Source organism: Urocitellus parryii, chromosome 4 (assembly GCF_045843805.1).
Source record: "Urocitellus parryii isolate mUroPar1 chromosome 4, mUroPar1.hap1, whole genome shotgun sequence".
In the NCBI taxonomy this organism is placed as follows: Eukaryota; Metazoa; Chordata; class Mammalia; order Rodentia; family Sciuridae; genus Urocitellus; species Urocitellus parryii.
This window is the reverse complement of record NC_135534.1, coordinates 116,341,423-116,362,941: the sequence shown is the minus strand read 5'-3', so window position 1 is coordinate 116,362,941 and position 21,519 is coordinate 116,341,423. Positions and strand designations below refer to the sequence as shown.

Genomic DNA, 21,519 nt, shown 5'->3' with positions numbered 1-21,519 from the left:
TCTGTAAATAAAATACAAAATAGGGCTGGGAATGTGGTTCGATGGTCCAGTGCCCCTGAATTCAGTCCCTGGTACCTCTCCCTCTTGAAAATTTAAATGACGTTCATTTTAACTGATATATAAAAACATAAAAAAGCATATTTATTGGTGAACTTGATATTTCAATACATGTATACTTTGTGTAATGTTTCAATTCTTTAAAAAATCTACTTAAACACTGAATTTTCTTTTTTATGGGGGCAGTGCATGCTAGGCACGTAGTCTATCACTAACTTATACCCCCACCCCGTGCTTACTACTTCCTTATGCTCTCTGCTAGCTATTTGAAATACACAGTATATTATTGATATTTAGAGTCACCCTACAATGTAAAACGGCACACTAGAACTTTTTATTCTTAATAACTTAGTAACCATTATTCAACCTCTCCTTTCCTTCTCTCTTCTCTTCCCAGCCTCTGGTAACCACCATTCTATTCTAAATTTCTCTGAGGTCAACTTTTTTTTTTTTTTAAATTCCATATATAAGTGATGACATGCAGTACTTCTTTTTCTGTGTCTGGCATATTTCACTTAGCACAGTGATCTTCAGTTCCATCCATGTTGATACAAATAACAAGATTTTATTTTATTTTTAATGGTGAAATAGTATTCTGTGGTATGTATGTACCACATTGAATTTACCCATTCATCACCTGATGGAAGCTTAGTTGTTTCTGCTTCTTGACTATTGTGAATAGCATTGCAGTGAACATGGGACTGCAGATGTCTCTTTTGATGTACAGTTTCATTTCCTTTGAATATATATCCAGTAGTGCAATTACTAGACCATATGGTAGTTCTATTTTTAATTTTTTGAGAAACAATTATATTGTTTTTTTTTTTTTTTTAAATGTGTGTACTGAGTTACATTTCCATCAACAATATGGCCTCTCTTTTTTTTTCATTCCCTTGCCACCATTTATTTTTAGTGTTTTAATAATAGTCATTCTTACTGGAGTGAGAACTTCATTGTGATTTTGATGTGCATTTTTCTGATGATTAGTGGTGTTGAACATTTTTTCATATACCTGTTGTCCATTTTGTGTTGGCTTTTGAGAATGGCCTGTGAGGGTCTGTTGCTAAGTAATGTGATTTTCTGCTTTGAGATTTTGAGTTCCTTATCTGTTCTGGACATTAACCCTTTGAAAGATGTATAATTTCTAAATATTTATAATTTCTAAATATTTACCCTCATTTTCTAAGTTGTCTCTGTACTCTGCTGATTTTTTTCCTTTGCTATGCAGAAGCTTTTTAGTTTGATGTAGTATCATTTGTCTATGCTTTTGTTTCATGTGTTTCTGGGTTTTGTCTAAAAAATTCCCACATTGAATCGATCTAAGAGGGCAGATTAGACAAAGTCTGACTTTCTAGTTCCTTCATGGCTTGGGATTCAAGCAATGGGAGTACTGCTCTTCAGCAAGGTGGTTGACAGAGGGATTTCACTAAATTACTAAAATTCAGTATTGAATAGAGAATCTCAGAAACTCAGAAATGTTTGTGCATTGAACAAAAAAAAAGAATGAGTGCTGATTGTGGTAAGCAGGAGTGGTACTGGTCTTCCATAGAGGGTAGGGATAACAGAAGAAACAATGGATAGATTTGATACATCAAAACCACAGAGATCTGAAAAGCTGCTGTGAACTTAATTGATCCAGAGGCTATCTCACAAACTAGTATTTGAAATGTGCTCTGTTTTCTCAACTAGAAAATGGAGAGCTGAGATGGAAGCTATATTGAAGTGGCCACACTCCAGCTGCTACTGTGGGAGCCCAGAAGATCATAGCAGACATTTCCATATTGCCCCGCCTAGTGCATAGGTGTACCTAGCAGAACTTGAGTGAAACAGTTACAGAGATATTGTACCCATTGGGATTCAAGTTAGAAAAATGAAGGGAGTCCAGCTTGCTTTTCCCCTTGAGTCTGGCAGCTCACATGATCAGCTTGAAGAGCATTGGGAATGTGAGCAGGTGAATGTGAATACACTTGGGGACTAAACTTGTGAAGATTGTGTTCATGGACATCAGAATGTGGAGTATTGGTTCCCTTGCCCTATGAGCCTCTTGGGCGTCTCCTCTTGGGACTTTCCAGACTTTTCAGCAGAGATTGGCACCTACCTGGGCTTTAGGGGTGTGTTGATCTTATTTGCCCAGAGCAGATTTCACCAAACAAAGCCCCTAAGACCTTATTAAACCAAAATCCCAGTGGGAGTGTATTTCTGGTCTGTGCAGACAAAACTCAAATTGACAGTAGTATACATTCCACTCTACCTTATACTGATGAGAATGGAAGTTGAGAGCTATTTCAGCCAGCTGCAGTCTTAGGTCACTCCAACTGTTAACTTGGTGAGCAACACAAAGAGAGAAAGGGTTTAATAACATTCTGGTAGACTGTTTTGACCACCTCTGTGGAGACAAGTCCTTCATTTACCATTAAGGGAACCCTCCCCTCTTTTTGTTGTTCTTGATGTGCTGATTGGTATTTGTCTCTTTCCCCCTCATTTTTAGCATTTAAAAACTGTAGTTGTTTTTCATTGCCTTGTGTTTTGAGGGTTAGAGTTTTTGGTTTATTGTGGTTTGGTTTTGTTTGTCTCTCTTTCCTTTCTTCTGCTAACAGCCAAATTTGCTTGTTCTTTCTCTTTCCCTTTGTTTTTCCTGTTTTTTCTCCTCTTCCTTTGTAACTGCCACCTGTTACATTCCTTCTGCTTTCATTTTGAACATTGTAAACCCTCTTCTACCTTCCTATCACATTTTTTTCAGTTAATGAACTGTTTTTTATCATTTTTTAGAGCTAATTAGTTTATGTAAATCCTGCCCTCATCATTCATGTTGCAATTACTGCTGTTGTGGAAGACATAGTTGACACCTTCAGTGTGCTTTTATGCCAGATAAAGTTCATGGTTATTTTTAAATTTTTGTTGTTGGCAATTGCTAACCCACCATTCCTGTTTTTGTGGTAATTAGTGTTATAGATGTTAGAGTGGGAACTTGGTATTTATTTTAATTCTGTATATTGTTTGCATCAGTTGTTACCTCCTGTTTGTTTCCCCCTTTTCTGTGTGATGCTAGAAGCCTTTAGGGAGTCTTTAAGTTCACACCAAGAATGTGGATAAACTTCCGAGGGGGTTTCAATCTAGATCTCTCTAGGACACTTTGGCAAGAGAAGACTGTGCCTTCAAAAGGCTCACACATAAGAGTGGAAGAGAAATCCATCCCAAAAGATGCAGCAAACACAACACAGGAATAAAAGAAATATGAAAATACAAGGTGAATAATACTTCCTAAAGTTCGTAATTCACCAGCAACTGACTCCAAAAGTATTAAAGTGGATGAAATATTAGATAAAGAATTCAGAAAAATGATAAATGAATTTCAGGAGAACATAGAAAAGCAGCCAAATGCATTAAGGAAATCAGTACAGGCTATGAATTTGAAATTTAATAAAAAGATAAAGATAAAGAACTAAACAGAAATTTTGGAAGTGAGAGACACAATAAATCAAATAATATGTTCAGTTGAAAATCACTCTAATAGAGTAAACCGTGATGAAGACAGAATTTCATTGCTGGAAGACAAAATGGCCAGTCTTGAACATTCAGACAGTATTTTAAAAAAGAAAAATAGTATCCAAGATTAGAATATACAAGAACTCTGGGACAACATTAACAGACCAAATTTAAGAATCACTGAATTGAAGAAGGTCATGAGATGCAGGCTCATGGAAAAGATAACCTCTCTAGGGAAATAATAACAGAAAAATTTCCAAACATATAAAATGAGATGACCATCTAGATAAATGAGGCATTCAGAACCCCCTATTGACAATATCAAAAAAGAACCTTTCTACAACACATTTTAATTGAAATACCTAATGTACAGAACACGGATAGAATTTTAAAAGCCTCAAGAAAAATGTGAGGTCACATGAAGAGGGTAGCCAGTCATAATTAACTTCTAATTTCTTAGCACAGACTTTAAAACCAAGCAGGCTTGGGATGATGTGTTCAAAGTCCTGGAAGAAAATAATTGTCAACTAAGACTACTATATCCAGTAAAACTATCTTTCAAAATTGAGGAAGAAATAAAAACATTCTAAGTTAAGAAAGTAAAAGAATTTCTCACTATAAGTTGGCACTACAGAACTTTTTTTTTTAAACCTCTGCAATTATTAGTTTATTAGTATCATCCAGGACTCAGATGTTCAGTATTCCTCCTGAAATTACATAAACAAATGCAAATGGAAAGAATCCAAGTCAAAATTATATAACAAAACAGCACTCCATCACAAAAGCGTGTAAAATTACAAGAACGCTATTTTAAAACACTGGCACTTTAAGAGAACGATAATCTCAAAAACCACAAAATTGCCATATTGTTACCTAAACTGCTAAGTAGATAAACATGACTCTAATGAATGAGTTTGGATTTTTGTAAAAATTAAAAAAAAAAAAAACATCAAATAAGTTGGATAATTGGTAGAGATGCAAAGTTTTTTCCTCATGTCTATTTTGATTTATAAATGGGCAAACCACAATATAGGAAAATATACCCTACTTCAAACTTGGCATTGTAATTTTATAAGCTGGCCCAATTAAGTAAAAATACTTTCAATGGAGTCTCAAGTTTCCTGAGCAGTCCATATTTAGATAAATGGGAAAAGGCATTTACAGCCAGCACTCTCAGAACCTTTGTTGGGACTAATCTCAACAAAAAATTTAATATGGCAGTCTTCTATTTTAAGCTCACGCTTTTGGGGATACATTCTCAGGTCTTCTTTAATGTGTTAACTGCAAAATATAACTGCCATTACATGGTAATGGGAGTTAAGAATATACAGTCCTCATGTAAAGATCAGAACATACTTCTCTATTAGTCCTTCAAGGACAGACTTTCAGATTGTTTGATTCTAATAATCCCATGCTGTGAATAGAATTGGCTACCCTTCACTTGGTAAATGTAAGTGGGCTATGTGAAATTTGCTATCAACTGATCAAGTTTTTAGAGTTTCAGTTACGGATGAAAATGTCCTCAATTTAATTTTTATTAACCCCATCATGATATGCAGGGTGTGTAGACAAAAAGTTTTTTATCATCTAACTATGAAAAGATAAACACTGTAATAATTCATGTGATCTAAAATGCGCAAAAGCAAGACTAACTTCCCCTCAAGAAGAAAATTTCAGACCTATGAAAAGGACAACAATACTAATAAAAAAATTGTATTTACTTAGAAGCATTCAGAATGTCAACAAAACAGCTGCAACTTTTTTTTTTTTGCAATTACAGAGTAGTATTCAGTTAACAGAACAACAATTATTTCGTATAAGCTGCATCAGAGACAACTGAAGATGAAAAACTACCGTCCCCATATATAACTAATTTGTGCTGTGCACCAACAAGAACCTGCTTTAAATTTCCATGCCAATTTACAACCCCCATACTGTACCAGGCAAGGTTAGTGGCTATTGAAAATACCACCAGGACAGGGCTATCTAAAGACACATTCAGTAGTGTGTTAACTATACAAAAAAAGACACTGTACAGTTTAAAAACAAATCTTACACAGCCTTACATTTCAATTTTTTTCTTTAAAAGGAGTGAGTTGTGTACAGGGGGGTTAAATGCTTTATAGACAAGAAAAAAAACTGCGCTAGAACCAACTTATTCATCATCATCATCTTCATCTTCATCATCTTCATCTTCCTCCTCCTCCTCATCCTCTTCATCTTCCTCCTCTTCCTTCTTTTTCTTGCTTTTTTTCAGTCTTGACAACTCCCTTTTTTGCTGCATCAGGTTTTCCTTTAGCTCGGTAGGCAGCAATATCCTTTTCATATTTTTCCTTCAGCTTGGCAGCTTTCTTTTCATAAGGCTGCTTATCATCTGCAGCAGTGTTATTCCACATCTCTCCCAGTTTCTTTGCAACATCACCAATGGGTAGGCCAGGATGTTCTCCCTTGATTTTGGGGCGATACTCAGAACAGAACAAGAAGAAGGCCGACGGAGGCCTCTTGGGTGCATTGGGATCCTTGAACTTCTTTTTTGTTTCCCCTTTAGGAGGGATATAGGTTTTCATTTCTCTTTCATAACGGGCCTTGTCTGCCTTTGCCATGTCTTCAAATTTTCCTTTCTCTTTAGCAAACATGGTCTTCCACCTCTCTGAGCACTTCTTAGAAAACTCTGAGAAGTTGACTGAACATCTGGGTGCTTCTTCTTGTGCTCCTCCCAGCAAGTTTGCACAAAGAATGCATATGATGACATTTTGCCTCTTGGCTTCTTAGGATCTCCTTTGCCCATGTTTAGTTATTTTTCCTCAGCGAGGCACAGAGTCGCCCAGTGCCCATCCGGCTCTCACTTGCCCCGGCGCTGTCTCTGTGGAGCTCAGTGTACTGCAATGGCTGTGAGAGCGGGAGCCAGACGCAGCCTCCTCACTCTCTCTGCTCTGTAACATTAGAACTTATTTTTTTTAAGTATTTATTTTTTAGAAGTAGTCAGACACAATACCTTTATTTATTTATTTTTATGTGGTGCTGAAGATCAAACCCAGGGCCTTGCATGTGCTAGACAAGTGCTCTACCTCTGAGCCACAATCCCAGCCCCCAGAACTTAAATTTAAGTAGTTCACACATTAGAAATAAAAAATAAACTGCACATCTCACAGATGAACAAATGTCATTTGAAGTATAGTTAAGCAAATGAGACACAGTCAAACATAAGAAATTAATAAAAATGGCAGGAATTAACAAACATCTCTATAATAACATAGAATGTAAAAATGGTCTCAACTCTCTAAACTAAAAGACACAAATTGGCAGAATGCTTTAAAAAACAAGACCCAACTATATGTTATTTGCACTTTTCAGGAAAAGACAGACTCAGACTGAAAATGAAAGGCTAGAAATTGATATACCATGTGAATGGGACCCCCAAACAAGAGATAGAAGCTCCTTTCATGTCTGTCAGAGCAGAATTCAAATAAAAATTAATCAGAGTGCCAAAGAAGGTCACTTCATACTGGTAAAGGGAACAATCCAACAAGAAGATATACCTATAGTAAATATTACACAATAAATAAAATGTGGGCACACCTAATTACATAGAAGAGACACTACTTGAATTAAAGCCTTAGAGAGACCCCAGTAAAAAAATAGTGGATGATTTTAACCCACTTCTGTCACCAGTATGTGATCTAGACATGAACTCCATAAATTCAGTAAAGACTCTTTGAACCTGAAAAATATTTTAAATAATATTTTAAATAAAATGGACCTAACAGATATCTGTAGAATATTTCATCCAACAATAGCTGAATACACCTTCTTGTCAGTGACTCATGGACCTTACCTCTAAATGGATCCTATTTTAGGCTACAAAGCAACTCTTAGCAAATACAAAAAGACTGATACTGTTCCTTGTGCCTTATCAGAACATAATGGAATGAAATTAGAAATCAGTTCCAAACAACCCAACAGAAGCTGTGGAAACACATGGAGACTCAATGATATACTTTTAAAAAAAATTTTTTTTGGTATTGGGGATTAAACTCAGGGACACTCAACCACTGAGCCACATTCCTAGCCCTATTTTGTATTTTATTTAGAGACAAGGTCTCACTGAGTTGCCTAGTGCCTTGTTTTTGCTGAGGCTGGCTTTGAACTTGTGATCCTCCTGCTTCACCCTCCCGAGCCACTGGGATTACAGGCATTTGCCACTGTGCCCGGTGAATGATACACTTTTGAATGATAGACAAAACCAGGGGAGAAATTTAAAAATTCTTAGACTCCAATGAGAATAGTGATAGAACATACCATAACTTTGGGATGCTATGAAGGCAGTCTAAGAGGAAAACTTATAGCTATAAGTACATAAAAAATAAAAAAATCAGAACGATCCAAATAAACAACCTAATGATGCATCTCAAGGCCCTTGAATAAAAAGGACAAACCAATTCCAAAACTAGTAGAAGGAAGAAATAATTAAGAATAGAGATGAAATCAATGAAATTGAGAGTGAAGAAAAGATATAAAGGATCAATGAATTGAAGAGTTGACTCATTGAAAAGATAACATTGGTAAGCCCTTAGCTAAACTAACCAAAAGAAAAAGAAGACCCAAGTTAATAAAATTATAGATGAAAAAGGAGAAATCACCACAGACATCAAAGAAATCCAGATGATCATTAGGGAAAACGTAGAAGAAGTGTATACATTTCTAAACAAATACAACCTACCAAAATTGGATCAAGAAGACATAGAAAAAAACCATAACTAGCAATGAGCCAGAAGCAGTAATAAAAAGTCTTCCAACAAAGAACAGCCTAGTGCCAGATGGATTCTCAGCTGAATTCTACCAGATCTTTAAAGAAGAACTAATACCATTGCTCTTTAGATTATTCTATGAAATAGAAAGGGATGGAACAATCTCAAGTTTGTTCTATGAAGCCAGTATCACATTCATATGAAAACCAAATAAGGATGCATCAAAGGAAGAAAACTATAGACTAGTATTCCTAATGAAATGAGATATGAAAATCCTTAAAATATGATTTCATATTCACCAGTATGTAAGAAGATTGTACATCTTGACCAAGTTCGTTTTATCCCAGGGATGCAATCATATGCAAATAAATAAATGTAATTCCTCACATAAATAGAATTAAGGACAAAAATTACTCAGGCATCTCAATAGATGCAGAGAAAATCTTCAACAAAATTCAGTACCCATTCATGTTAAAAGCACTGGGTAGGGATAGAAGGAATATACCTCAACGCCTTAAGGCTATGTATGAAAAAACCCAAAGCCAATATCATAGTGTATTAGGGAAAAACTGAATGTGTTTTATTTAAAATCTGGACTAAGACAAGGATGTTTACTCTTACAATTCCTATTTAATATGGTACTAGATATTTTAGCCAGAGAAGTTAGTTAGGTAAGAGAAGGAAATACAATGGCTAAAAATAGGAAAGGAAGACATTAAATTATCATTTTTATTCTAAGAAGATCCCAAAAGTGCCACCAGAAGACTGCTAGTGCCAATAAATTCAGCAAAGTAGGAGGTTAGAAAATCAACATAACAAAAGTCAGTGACTTTACTATATACCAATAATGAATTTGTTGTGAAAGATATCAGGAAAACAATTCCATTCACAATTGTCAAAAAACATATAAACAAAAAAGAACAGAAAGAAAAGGCAAGACAAAAATCTAGGAATAAATCTAACCAAGGAGGTGAAAGTCCTCTACAATGAAAACTATAGAACACTGAAGAAAGAAATTGAAGAAGACACAAGATGGAAAGATCCCATGTTCATGGATAGGCAGAAATAATACTGTTAAAATGGATATATTACCAAAAACAACATACAGCCAATTCTCATCAAAATACAATTACAGGGCTGGAGATATAGCTCAGTTGGTAGAGTACTTGCCTCACATGCACAGGCCTTGGGTTCAACCCCCAGTGCACGTGTGTGCGCACAACCCCCCCAACTCCCACCCCCAACATAGTGACATTCTTCACCGAAAAACAGCCATAGAATTTATTTGGAAGAATAAAAGATTCAGAATAGCCAAAGCAATTTTAAACCAAAAAGCAGTGCTAGAGGAGTCACAATATCTGAGCCAAAATTATTCTGCAGATCTATAGTAATAAAAACTGTATGGAACTGGAATATAAACAGACTCATAGATCAATTGTACAGAAGTCACAGGACAGACCCTCTCAGATGCAGTTAGTTACCTAATCTTTGTGGTCTCAAAAACAAACATTGGAGAAAAGACCATCTTCTTAAGAAATAGTGCTGGGAAAACTGGTTATCCATATGTAGAAGAATGAAATCAAACCCTTAACTCTTACCCTGCACAAAAACAAACTCAAAGTGGGTCAAAGACCTAGGAATTAGACCAGAAGCTCTGCAACTCCTAGAAGAAAACATAGGATCAATACTTCAAATATGGGTACAGGCAATGACTTTCTCAAGAGGATTCTTGAAGCTTGAGAAGTAATGCCAAAAGTTAATAAATGGATGGCATCAAACTAAAAAGTTTCTGCACAGCAAAAGAAACAGTTAAGAATGTGAAGAGAGAATCTGCAGAATGGCAGAAAATCTTGGTAGCTATACTAATGACAGAGGATTAATATCTAGAATGTATAAAGAACAAAAAATAGCCAAAAAAAAAAATGCCTGTAGTCCTAGTGGCTTGGGAGGCTGAGGCAGGAGGATTGTGAGTTCAAAGCCAGCCTCAACAACAGTGAGGTTCTAAGCAACTCATTGAGACCCTGTCTCTTAATAAAAAAACAAAATAGGGATGGGGATGTGGCTCAGTGGTTGAATGTCCCTGAGTTCAATCCCTGCTTACCGCCCCCTTCCAAAAAAAAAAAAAAAAAAAAAAAGAATAAATGGACAAATGAATTAAACATTAACTTTTCAAATGAATAAGTTCAAGTGGCCAAAAAAATATGTGAAGAAATGTTCAACATCATTAGCATTTAGGGAAATTCAATTCAAAACTACACTGAAATTTTATCTCAGACAAGTTAGAATGGCAGCCATCAAGAATACAAATAATAAGAGGTTTTCAGGATGGTGGAATGAAACCAAGAAAGCAGATAGGTAGCTTTTTCGTAAGTGAGGTACTGGAAACCTCAGGGACACTAAGTCCACAGGATAGAAACTCTACTTCCTCAGATCCAAACTGGGTTGACTACAACATGAAAAAGCAAGGGAACAGATTGCTCCAATCAAACCAGGATTCTCCAATAAAAGAAGCCATTGATACTACAGGAAAAAATGTCAGAGAAGGAGTTTAAAATGTACAGAGTTAAATTGATCTGCGAAGTAAAGGATGGTATAAGAAATGATATCAGAAAATATAAGAAGTGAAATCACTTCAATAAAGAGGCAGAGATTCAGGGGGGAAAAAGCAGAAATCCTCGAAATGAAGGAAAAAATAAAACAAATGAAAAATTCAATAGCAAGCATCACCAACAAACTAGACCACTTGGAAAACATAGCCTCATAAACAAAATATATAATCTTGAAAATAGAGTTGACTACGGAGAGAAGATATTAAGAAACCATGAACATAACTTTCAAGAACTGTGGGATAACATGAAAAGACCAAATTTAAGATTTATCAGGATAGATGAAAGCGTGGAGATACAAACCCAAGTTATACACAGTCTTTTTAATGAAATATCAGAAAACTTTCCAAATCTAAAGAATAAAATGGAAAATAAACTACAAGAGGTTTACAGGACCCCAAATTACAACAGACCCACATCAAGGCTCATTATAATGAAAATGCCTGACATGAAGATAAGGATAGAATTTTAAAGGCTGTGAGAGAAAGATATCAGATTACATGTAGGGGGAAACCAGTTTGGATCTCAGTTGATTTCTTAACACAGATGCTCAAAGCTAGGAGGTCCTGAAGAACATATTCCAAGTTCTGAAAGAAAAGGAACGCCAATCAAGAATCCTATTCCAGCAAAATTAAGCTTCGGATTTGAAGATGAAATAAAAACCTTTTATGACAAAAAAAAGTTAAAAGAATTTGCAACTAGAAAGTCTGCACAATAGAACAGTCTCAACAAAATATTCCATGAAGATGAAATGAAAAAAATGAAAAAGTTAAAACCAACAAAGGGAGGAGCTACACTAAAGGAATAGTCAATCAAAGAAGAAAGTAATTCAAGTTAAAAACTAGAAATAAAATGACTGGGAATGCAAAATCATATCTCAATAATAACCTTGAGCAGTATGGTCTAAACTCATCAATCAAAAGACCCATCAATATTTTGTCTCTAAGAGACTCACCTCATAGGCAAAGACATCCACAGACTGAAGGTGACAGGATGGGAAAAAACATATCACTGACATGGACCATGTAAACAAGCAGTGGTTTCCATCCTCATATCAGATAAACTGGACTTAAAACAAAAGTTTGTGAAAAGGGATAAAGAGGGACAATTCATACTATTTAAGGGAATTATACATCAACAAGACATAACAAGTGTAAATATTTTGCCCCCCAAAATGGAGCATCTGTGTACATCAAACAGCCTTTTCAATTTCAAGAATCAAATAGACCACAACACATTAATACTGCATGACTTTTACATGCCTCTGTCACCACTGGATAGATCCTTTAAACAAAAACTAAGAAGTGGTAGAAGTGAAAAATGCAGTTGATAATTTAGACTTAACAGATGTATGCAGAATATTTCATCCATTGATGAATGATTACACTTTCTTCTCAGCATCACACAGATCCTTTTCTAACATAGACCATATTATGTAAGCTATCATGAATTTTGGCATATAATTATAATGTTACCTTAATATATTTTTAGCATCTATAGGGTTATTTTGAAAGATTTCCATTTCCATTGATATTAATTTTTGTGTTCTTGCTTTTTCTTGATTAGACTTGTTTGATTTTCATCAAATTTTAGCTGTATTATTTCTTCTCTATTTCATATATTTCTGCTCCTACTCTTTATTTTTTTTCCTTTCTACTACATAATTTGAAGACAACTTTATTGTTATTCTAGCTTCTTTCTTATATAGGTAATTTAAGATATAAATGTTCATCTGAGTACTGTTTCATTTCACAGATCCTGATTTTAAGTTTTTGTTATCACTTAGGTCAAAGCGCTTTTTATTTACTTTTCTTGTGCTTTCTTCCTTGACCTCTGAGATATTTATAAGTGTGCCATTTAATTTTGAAATAGTTGACATGTAAGGATGGGGTTCTATGTATATATCTTAAGGTAATTGATTTCTAATGTAGTAAATCATGCAGGAAACAGTCTGCATGATTTCACGTAAAGAAAAAGTAATGGAAATGCTTTTTATGTTGATTATATTGGTTACATACATATGAAAACTGATAAAATTGCATACTTTAAATATGTACATCTTTTTGACATTCAGTTTTACCTCAATAAAGCTATGGGGGAAGAATAGAATACAAATAATAATAAATGGTGAAGAGAATTGCGAAAAGCACTTTTATATTGCTGGTGGAACTGCAAATTAGTAATTGTAAATTAGTACAAACACTATGGAACTCTGTATGGTGTTTTTCAGAAGACTAGGTGTGGATCTACCATTTGACCCAGCTATACCATGCCTTGGTATTTTCATTGTATAGTGATAGATGCATATCCACATTTATAGCCTAATTATGGAACGAAATCAGTCTAGGTGTCTATCAGTGGATGAATGGATAAAAGAAATACGGTGTGTATACACACAGTAGAGTTTGCAATGTTTTTCATTGCATTGAGCAGTCTCTTATGGGTGTTTCCTTGTACATGTGTGCGTGACTTCTCTGGGGGATTCTAATAGTGAGTTTGTGGGTTGAATAGTATGTGTAATTTCAGTATTGCAGATTTTAGACAGTGCGATCTATAAAGATTGGTTGTACCAAATTGTATTTAACAATGTGTATTAGTAAATGGGGAGAAAACAATTTTGTCATTGTGTTTTCAATGCTAGAAGTTGGTTAGGTCACAGATCTTTTTACTACAGAAGCCTTCAAATATATACAAAAGTAAAGTTAGAATATAATGAGTTCCCATGTAGTCCTCACCTAGCTTCAACGGTTTTTATTACATAACCAATTTTGTTTTATTGAAAGCCACCCCCACTATGCAGAATTATTTTGAAGCATATCTCTGATATAACATGATTTCATCCTATTTCAATGCATATCCCTAAAAAAAGGGCTCCTTTCTTACTAACATTGATATTTACTTAGCATATATTTTTTATTGTAAAATAATTTTCATATACCAAAATGCATGTCTTACATGTGTACATTTTGATAAATACAGCTTTACAGATGAATATTTTTGAGTTATTGGTACCTCAATCAAGATATACAACACTTTGATCACTCCAACTGGAAGAAATCTATGCAAATCTGGCCCCTGTGAAAGAGAGGAAGTGAAGAAGATTGCATAGGAAAACCTCAGACTAAAGTGCAGTTTCTGAAAGTTTTTCTAAAGTTGGTGGGGAATCTGAGAGAGAACTCACATGCTTCTCCCAAGTAGTCTTGCCTTTATATTCTCATGACTTTGAGTTGTTGACCAATAACAACTTGTGATAGTGTGTTAGTAATCTGAGGATATCCCCTGCCATTCTGATTCCTTGTTATTCAAACACTAATCTAGGTACTGCTGCGAAGGGATTTTTCAAGGTATAATTAAAGTCCCAAATCAGTTGGCCTTAAGAAGATTATCTTAAATTTAATGACATGGACCCTTTAAAAGGAAATATTCTGAGCTTGTTTGCAGAGAGACTGGAAGATGAGAAGGGTGGCATGCATACTGGCCGAAAGGGATATGTGACAAGGAATGCCAGTGCCTTTTGGAAGTGTAGTGTTCCCTGGCTGACAGCCTGTAAGGAATCTCCAGCTTACCAACTACAAGGGACTGAATTTTGGCAACAACCTAGATACAATTGGAAGCAAATATTTTTTCAGAGCCTTCAGATCGAGTGCCAAGACTGATTGAAACCTTGATTTTGGCCTTGTCAGATCTTTCACTAATATCATTAATACCATTAGTGATCTCATTAAGCGATTAGGGTCATGGCATCAGATAAAAGTTTTCCAAAATTATAACTTTTACCTGAAAGTTTAAATTTTATCATTTGTAATGAATAGTGATAATTGTTTTCCTTTAATGACAGACTCACTTCATTCATTTTTAAGAAAATATCTGCCATGTCTCATTATTTGAGATACCCTAATTTGTCTGTCCTCCTTTCAAATAAAAATGGTATTTCATGAAAATTGAGCTAATTCATCTTGTATGTCAGTCCACTCAGGTGCTTTGTTTTGAGATAATCTTCCGTTGTACACTCTTGTATAAAATGGTATATGTATACTTTCTGTTTCACCACACAGGATATCAAAGACTTACATGTATTCAGAGGTCAATATGGGATAAAACTAATAATTTTTCTACTTCATGAAGAAACTAGATTTTGTGTTTTGAAAGTATTGGTGACTTACTAGTACAGTTTAATATGTTGTCTTTATTCATGCTTGCATCAACATTTTTCTTTTGTTTTTTGTTTTTTTGTGAGTACAAATAGCAACATAGTAGTAAAGATTACAAGTTTTTATGAAAAGAGTTTACTTGGCAGATCCCTGAAGGGTCTTGGAATCTTCAACTATACTTTGAGAACTGCTGCTGCCTACATCTTTCCAGCATTCCTACTGTAAGGTTTTTTTTTTTAACCTTTGTAGGAAGTATACAGTTATATTTTGTGGTTTAATTTTCATTTCTTAGATGACTAATTGAATGCCATTTTATTTTAGATGCACATGACATTTTATTTTAGATACACATGACAGTAGAGTATATTTTGTCATTATACATATATGGAGTATAACTTAGAATCCCATTTTTGAGGTTATACATGATGTGGAGTTATATCTGATTGATTCTACTATCTTTCCTATTCCCATCCCTCCTCCCTTCCCTTCATTCACCTTTGTCTAATCCAGTGAACACTTCCCTTCCTCTGTTTATTGTGTGTCAGCATCCACATATCAGAGAGAACTTTCGGCCTTTGGGATTGGCTTATTTCACTTAGCATGATAATCTCCAGTTCTGTTCATTTACTGACAGATGTCATAATTTCATTCTTCTTTATGGCTGAATAATATTCCATTGTTTTATATATACATATAACATTAAAAAAATCTGTTCATCTGTTGAAGGCCACCTAGGTTGGTTCCTTAGCTTAACAGTTGTGAGTTGAGCTGCCATAAACATTGATGTGTCTGTGTCACAGTAGTATGCTGATTTTGAGTCTTTTGGGTATATGATGAGGAGTGGTATAACTGAGTGGTTCCATTCCATGATTTCTGAGGAATCTCCATACTTCTTTCCATTCCAGAGTGGTTGCACCAGTTTGCAGTCCCACCAACAATATGTGAATGAAACTTTTCTCCCACATCCTTGCCAACATTTATTATTACTTGTATCCTTGGTTGTTGTATTTGCTCTCATTTGAGTGAGGTAAAATGTCAGTGTAGTTTTAATTTGCATTTCTTCAATTGCTAGAGATGATGAACATTTTTTCATATATTTATTGACCAACTGAATGCCATTTTATAGTGTTATTGATTATTTGGATATCCTCTTTGTAAAGTGCCAGTATGTTTTTGAAGTGCCTTTTCTGAACTCTCTGATGGAAGTAGACCCAGTGCTCTTATTATATCCAGTGGGCATGTGGAAGTCAGGAAAAAAATGTCATTTTAAATAATTACAAATAAAATTATAATTTTGTTTTCAACATTTCTACTGTTTTTCATTGTTATTATTTTTTAAGTTTACTGATTTTCTATTTCATTACTACCCCCCTCCACCATCTTTTTTTCCCCCACTTATTTCGATTTTGCCTTGTCTTCTTTCCCCTTGGATTATGTATATAAAATAGATGACTGATTTTAACGCATTTTCTTTTAAAATTTTGGCAATGAAAGCAACAAATTTCCCTCTACTCACTGTTTTAGTTGCATCCTACACATTGCGATATAGTATAGTTTGTTTATTATTTTAAAATATTTAAAAGTTTTCTTTCAATTTCTTTTTTGACCAATTGGTTATTTATGGTCTTTTCTAGATAACTTACTGTTATTGATTCCTAATTTAATCATGTTGTTATCACATATTTTACTTTGTAAAAATTCAGTGTTTTGATATTTGAGAGCTGGTTTTTATAGCATAATGTGTGCTTTACTCTGGTGAACGTTCCATGTGCTTTGAAAAAAAATTTGCTGAAATTGGGTGTAGTGTTCATTGATGTCTGTGAAAGCAAGTTGATTTAATATTATATTCTTCTATATCTTTAATTCTTTTTGTCCAGGATTTTCTAGAGTGGGAGGTGGGGTTAAATTTTCTGGGTATGGTATAGATATTATTTCTCTTTAATTTCTATTAGTATTTACTTTAATGTCTTGAATTTATTTGGAGTACATACACTTATGATTATTATGATTATTATATTTCCTTGAGGAGTTAACATTTTATTATTTCCAAATATCCTTTTACCTTATGTAATACTTTTTTCTTGAAGCCTTTCTACTTTGTTGTATACTGATAATACTAACTTAGTCAAACAGCTTTTCTATGTTGATTATATTTTTCTGTCCTTTTACTCTTAACCTGTCTGTACCTTTATTTTTTTAAATGTATTGCTTGTTAACACCATATTTTTGGATAATGCTTTTCAAAATCCAGTTTGGTGATCTCTGTATTTTAATTAGAGTGTTTAGTTTACTTTTATGTATAGGAGTTGTAAATTTCAAGTCATTGCATAGTTTTTTTCTATTGGCAGTATTTTCTGTTTACTGTGGCTTAGTTATTTTTTATTATAAACTAGTACCTGATCTTTTGTTATCTTTCTTGAAGTATTAATTTTGTCTCTAGTGAGTAGTTAAGTTACTAAGTGTTCACATTGAACATTTAGTATTCGTTTTATAGTGTGCCATTGTGGGTTAGTTTTGCCTATTCCTTTAGTTTTGGGGAACATAGTCCTGACTCCTAAGGTATACACTACAAAGCCTGAAGTTTTACTCAGCAGTTTAGTTTTTCTTGACTCAAATTAAACACTGTTTTCCTGCAGTAGACAGCCGCTGAGATACTGTTTTGACTTTTTTTTCAATGATTTTTGCTGGCTTTTGGTCGTCCTTGCAGATTGGAAGCAAACCTTTATGGAACCAAGATTAATATGAAGGAAGTTGGTTATATTGATATTGATATCAATACTTGTGGGCAGTAAAGAGGAAATGGGAAGAGAAAAGAGTTTACAACTTTAGGAAAGGCCTTTCTCTGCTGCCTCTGCAGAGAATTCTGAAATAGGGTGGTCCTTCACAGTTGTCTGTAGTGGACATATGGGCCAAATCTTTATGTCCCTTTATTAGATGTATAGTCACTTGCCACTTAATGATGGGAATACATTTTGAGAAATGTGTTGTTGTGTAATTTTGTCATGTGCAAACATTATAGGGTTTATTTAAGCAAACCTAGATAATATAGCTTGTATAGCTTACTACACACCTAGTATACAGAATTATGTATGCTGTATTTATATGTGATTGGCAGTGCAGTAGGTTTGTTTGCACCAGCAGCATCACAAACACATGAGAACTGCATTGAACTACAAATTTTTAATGGCTATGATATCATTAGATGATAGGAGGTTTTCAGCTACATGATAACCTCATGGGACCACCCTCAGATGAACTGCCTGTTGTCCACTGAAATGTCATTATGCTCATGACTGTACTACTACTTTTAGAGTCACTCTTCAGTCTTTTCAAGTAGTTTTCTCATGTTTTGTCTAGTCGATAGTTTTTAAGGCGTTAGAGATACAGAGTCTGTTATAGAAGTAGAAGCTCTTCCATCTTTAGTAGAACCAGAACTTTCCCTAGGTTTTTTTAAAAAAAGTTATATTTAATTTGAAATTATTTATATTTTGACTCTGTGAAGATATTCCAGGTATTGTGTATTTACTTAAATTACTTTTTCATAGTGTATTTAACAGAAAAGTTCCTCTGTACTGAGGTTTAATCTGTATTTATGTGCCGTTTAAGTATTAAAACTTTTATTTCATTTGTATTGGTTGAATGTTACATTTTAGTATCTTAATTTGATAGATTTTTACATTTCCCAAGTTAGCCAATCATTGAATTGGTTTGATATAATATAGTATTTGATACAGTTCCTATTGAAATGATCGAACTCAAAGATACACACCCTCACACACGTGTACATATATACATATGTGTATACATATACATATATATCTATTATTGGGAGTGGAACCAAGGCCATTTAACTTCTGAGTGAAATTTTCGTTTTTTTTTTTTTTTTTTCCCTTTTTGGAAGACAGGTTCTTGCTCAGTTGCCCAGGCTGACCTTGAACTTGTCATCTTCTTGCCTCAGCCCCCTGAGTAGCTGGAATTATAGACATGTACCATTGTGCCTAGCTACCCAAAGTTATTTCAGTCTTATTTTTCTAACAGATTTTACTCTCAAATATTACTTATGAGAAAAATATTATAGAAATATATTCTACTTTAATTTGGTGTAACAAATTTAGAGCAGACAGAAATGCCTAAATGAACCAATTGTTTGTTTTCCTGCCATATTCTAACAAAAATGCCTTATATTTTGTAATCAAATTAAAAAAAATAAATAGAACAAACTAGTAAATATAGAGTACAATTGCATTATATATTTTTGCTTGTGTTCTCATTGTAAACTCAAAAATGAAAGCTTTTTGGGGGAGAGAAGGTGAAAGCTTCCTTTTATCCAGGTTCAGTAGCATCTGGAACATTTCCTCAAAGATATGTATTAAGGATTTGGAAAAATTTAGTAATTTATTTTAAAGAACGTTTTCTAAGATAATCTGGATTGGTCAAGCAGTATAATGTTAAACTCTAGGCTTATTTCCTCAGCTTTGTATTATAGTAGTTATTTCCTTTAGCAGAGTGCCACCTTATGTTCCAGTTCTTTAGTAGCAGTGAGCTGCATATTATTTCATTTAGCAGCTTAAAAATATTTTTTTGCTTGGTATCTGGCCACATTAAAGTTACACCTGTTTATCTCATAATATTCAGATGGCCTGTTCTAGCAAAGTTGATAAAAATTAAAATATTCTGGTAAGGTAATTTTATTCTTACCCTGAAATTTCTGCTACTGTTTCTTGTGTCTTTGGAGAGTTGAATTAACATTTTGTTTTGTTGAAAATCAGCTTTTACTTCTTTAGCTCGCTTTTTTTTAATGAATGTTTGATTATTAATCAAGTTTTTATGTTAGATTTTTAAAGGCCAATAAGGAAGTCTATATTCATAAAAATAAGAAGATATCTCCCCCCCCAAATTATGCCTGGATCATATCTTTTAAAATGTCACTTTCCTTTTCACACTATTATTCATGTCTTTACCCAGCTTTCAACCTCTTCCTTTCATATATTCTGAAGATTTGACTGCTTTTATTATGTTTTTCCTGGGCTTCAATGCTCAGTCATGGATTGTTTGGGATAAAAGGAAAATGTAAGCAATAAAAAACAAGCACTCTTCTATTCCACTGATACCACAGATTAATGACTAAGCTTTTATGAAGTTGGTTAATGGTAAATTTTTAGCATTTAAATATTCTAAGCAAGCTAGAGATATAGAATAATTGAAATTGAATATACTAGAGCTATTCTGTTCAGTAAGGTCTCCATGAGCCATATAGTGACCTTATGAGACCTGGAGTTGTGGCTGCTCAAAATTAGGATGTGTACTGTGAGAGGAAAATTCATGCTGGATTTAAAGACTTCGTATGGCAAAAGAATGTGAAATACTGATAATTTTAAAATACTGATTTCATGTAAAATATTGTTAATTTTAAAATACTGATTTCATGTTGAATTTGTAATGGCTTGAAATTTTTTATTTATTATTTTGGGTTATGTCATGAAAATTAATTTTACTCCTTTAAGAAGTTTTATTAATGTGGCCACTAGAACATTAAAAATAATGTCACATGCACTGTTTCTGTAGGACAACATAGTGTTGTGCTAGACTCTTGATAATTAAGAAGATACTGCAGTTTCCTCCAGGTTTTTGTTAGAAATGCAGAATCTTTTTCCTTTCCACCATAGTGAATTAGACTGCATTTTAACAGGATTCCCATATGATTTAGTTTGTACATTAAAGTTTGCAAAGAAGCATCACACTATTATATTATTAAAAGGTAAGTAGATATCCTCGTGAAATAATGTGGTTTTTTTTTGTAGAATTAGTTGCCAAAGATATTGCATTCAAAGAATGTTAAAAAAGTAGCTTGTGAATGATATCATTGACAACATATTTTCCCATGTACATTTTTATTTAAATGTATGGCATTAGAAATGAGGCTAGGCAGTCCCTCATTCCCCCTACCCGCCTGCCCCTTTTTGTGGGACTGGGGATTAAACCCAGGGATGCTTTACAATTCAGCTACATCCTCAATCTTTTTTTGTTGTTTGTTTTGAGATGGGTCTTGTTAAGCTGCTGAGGTTCCAACTAATTTGTTGAGGCTAGCCTTGAATTTATGACTGTCTTATCTCAGTCTCCCTAGTCACCGGGATTTCAGGTATATGCTGTTGTTACCAGCTCCTCTTCCCCCTTTTGTTATAACTTTATTCCCTGGATATAGCTGTTCTGGAGCATACAGAAATCTCTTTAATTTGAGATATATTTATACTTTACATGTCATAGAACTTGGTGTATTTCAGTTTCCCATGTCTTTTTGGTGTAGGAGGGAATAGCATTTGGAATTAAAAGATCAAGATTTAAGTTCTCGCTTTCTGACTTTGTAGCAATGTGTCTTTGGGAAAATTGTTTAATCTGTCTGAACCTGAATACTAAAGAAAAGATTAAGATGTCAGCTTTCATATACTTACTGGTAAAATTTGACCAACTAAA

At 34.1% G+C, this 21,519-nt stretch overlaps 1 protein-coding gene and 1 pseudogene across 1 annotated transcript in view; one reads left to right on the top strand and one right to left on the bottom strand.

Annotated features, from left to right (window-relative positions):
- Positions 1–21,519, top strand: part of Arhgap32 (Rho GTPase activating protein 32) — a 227,475-nt gene that overhangs the window by 6,372 nt on the left and 199,584 nt on the right. The gene's annotated exons all lie outside the window — the stretch shown is intronic.
- Positions 5,699–6,331, bottom strand: LOC144254517 (high mobility group protein B1 pseudogene; annotated as a pseudogene).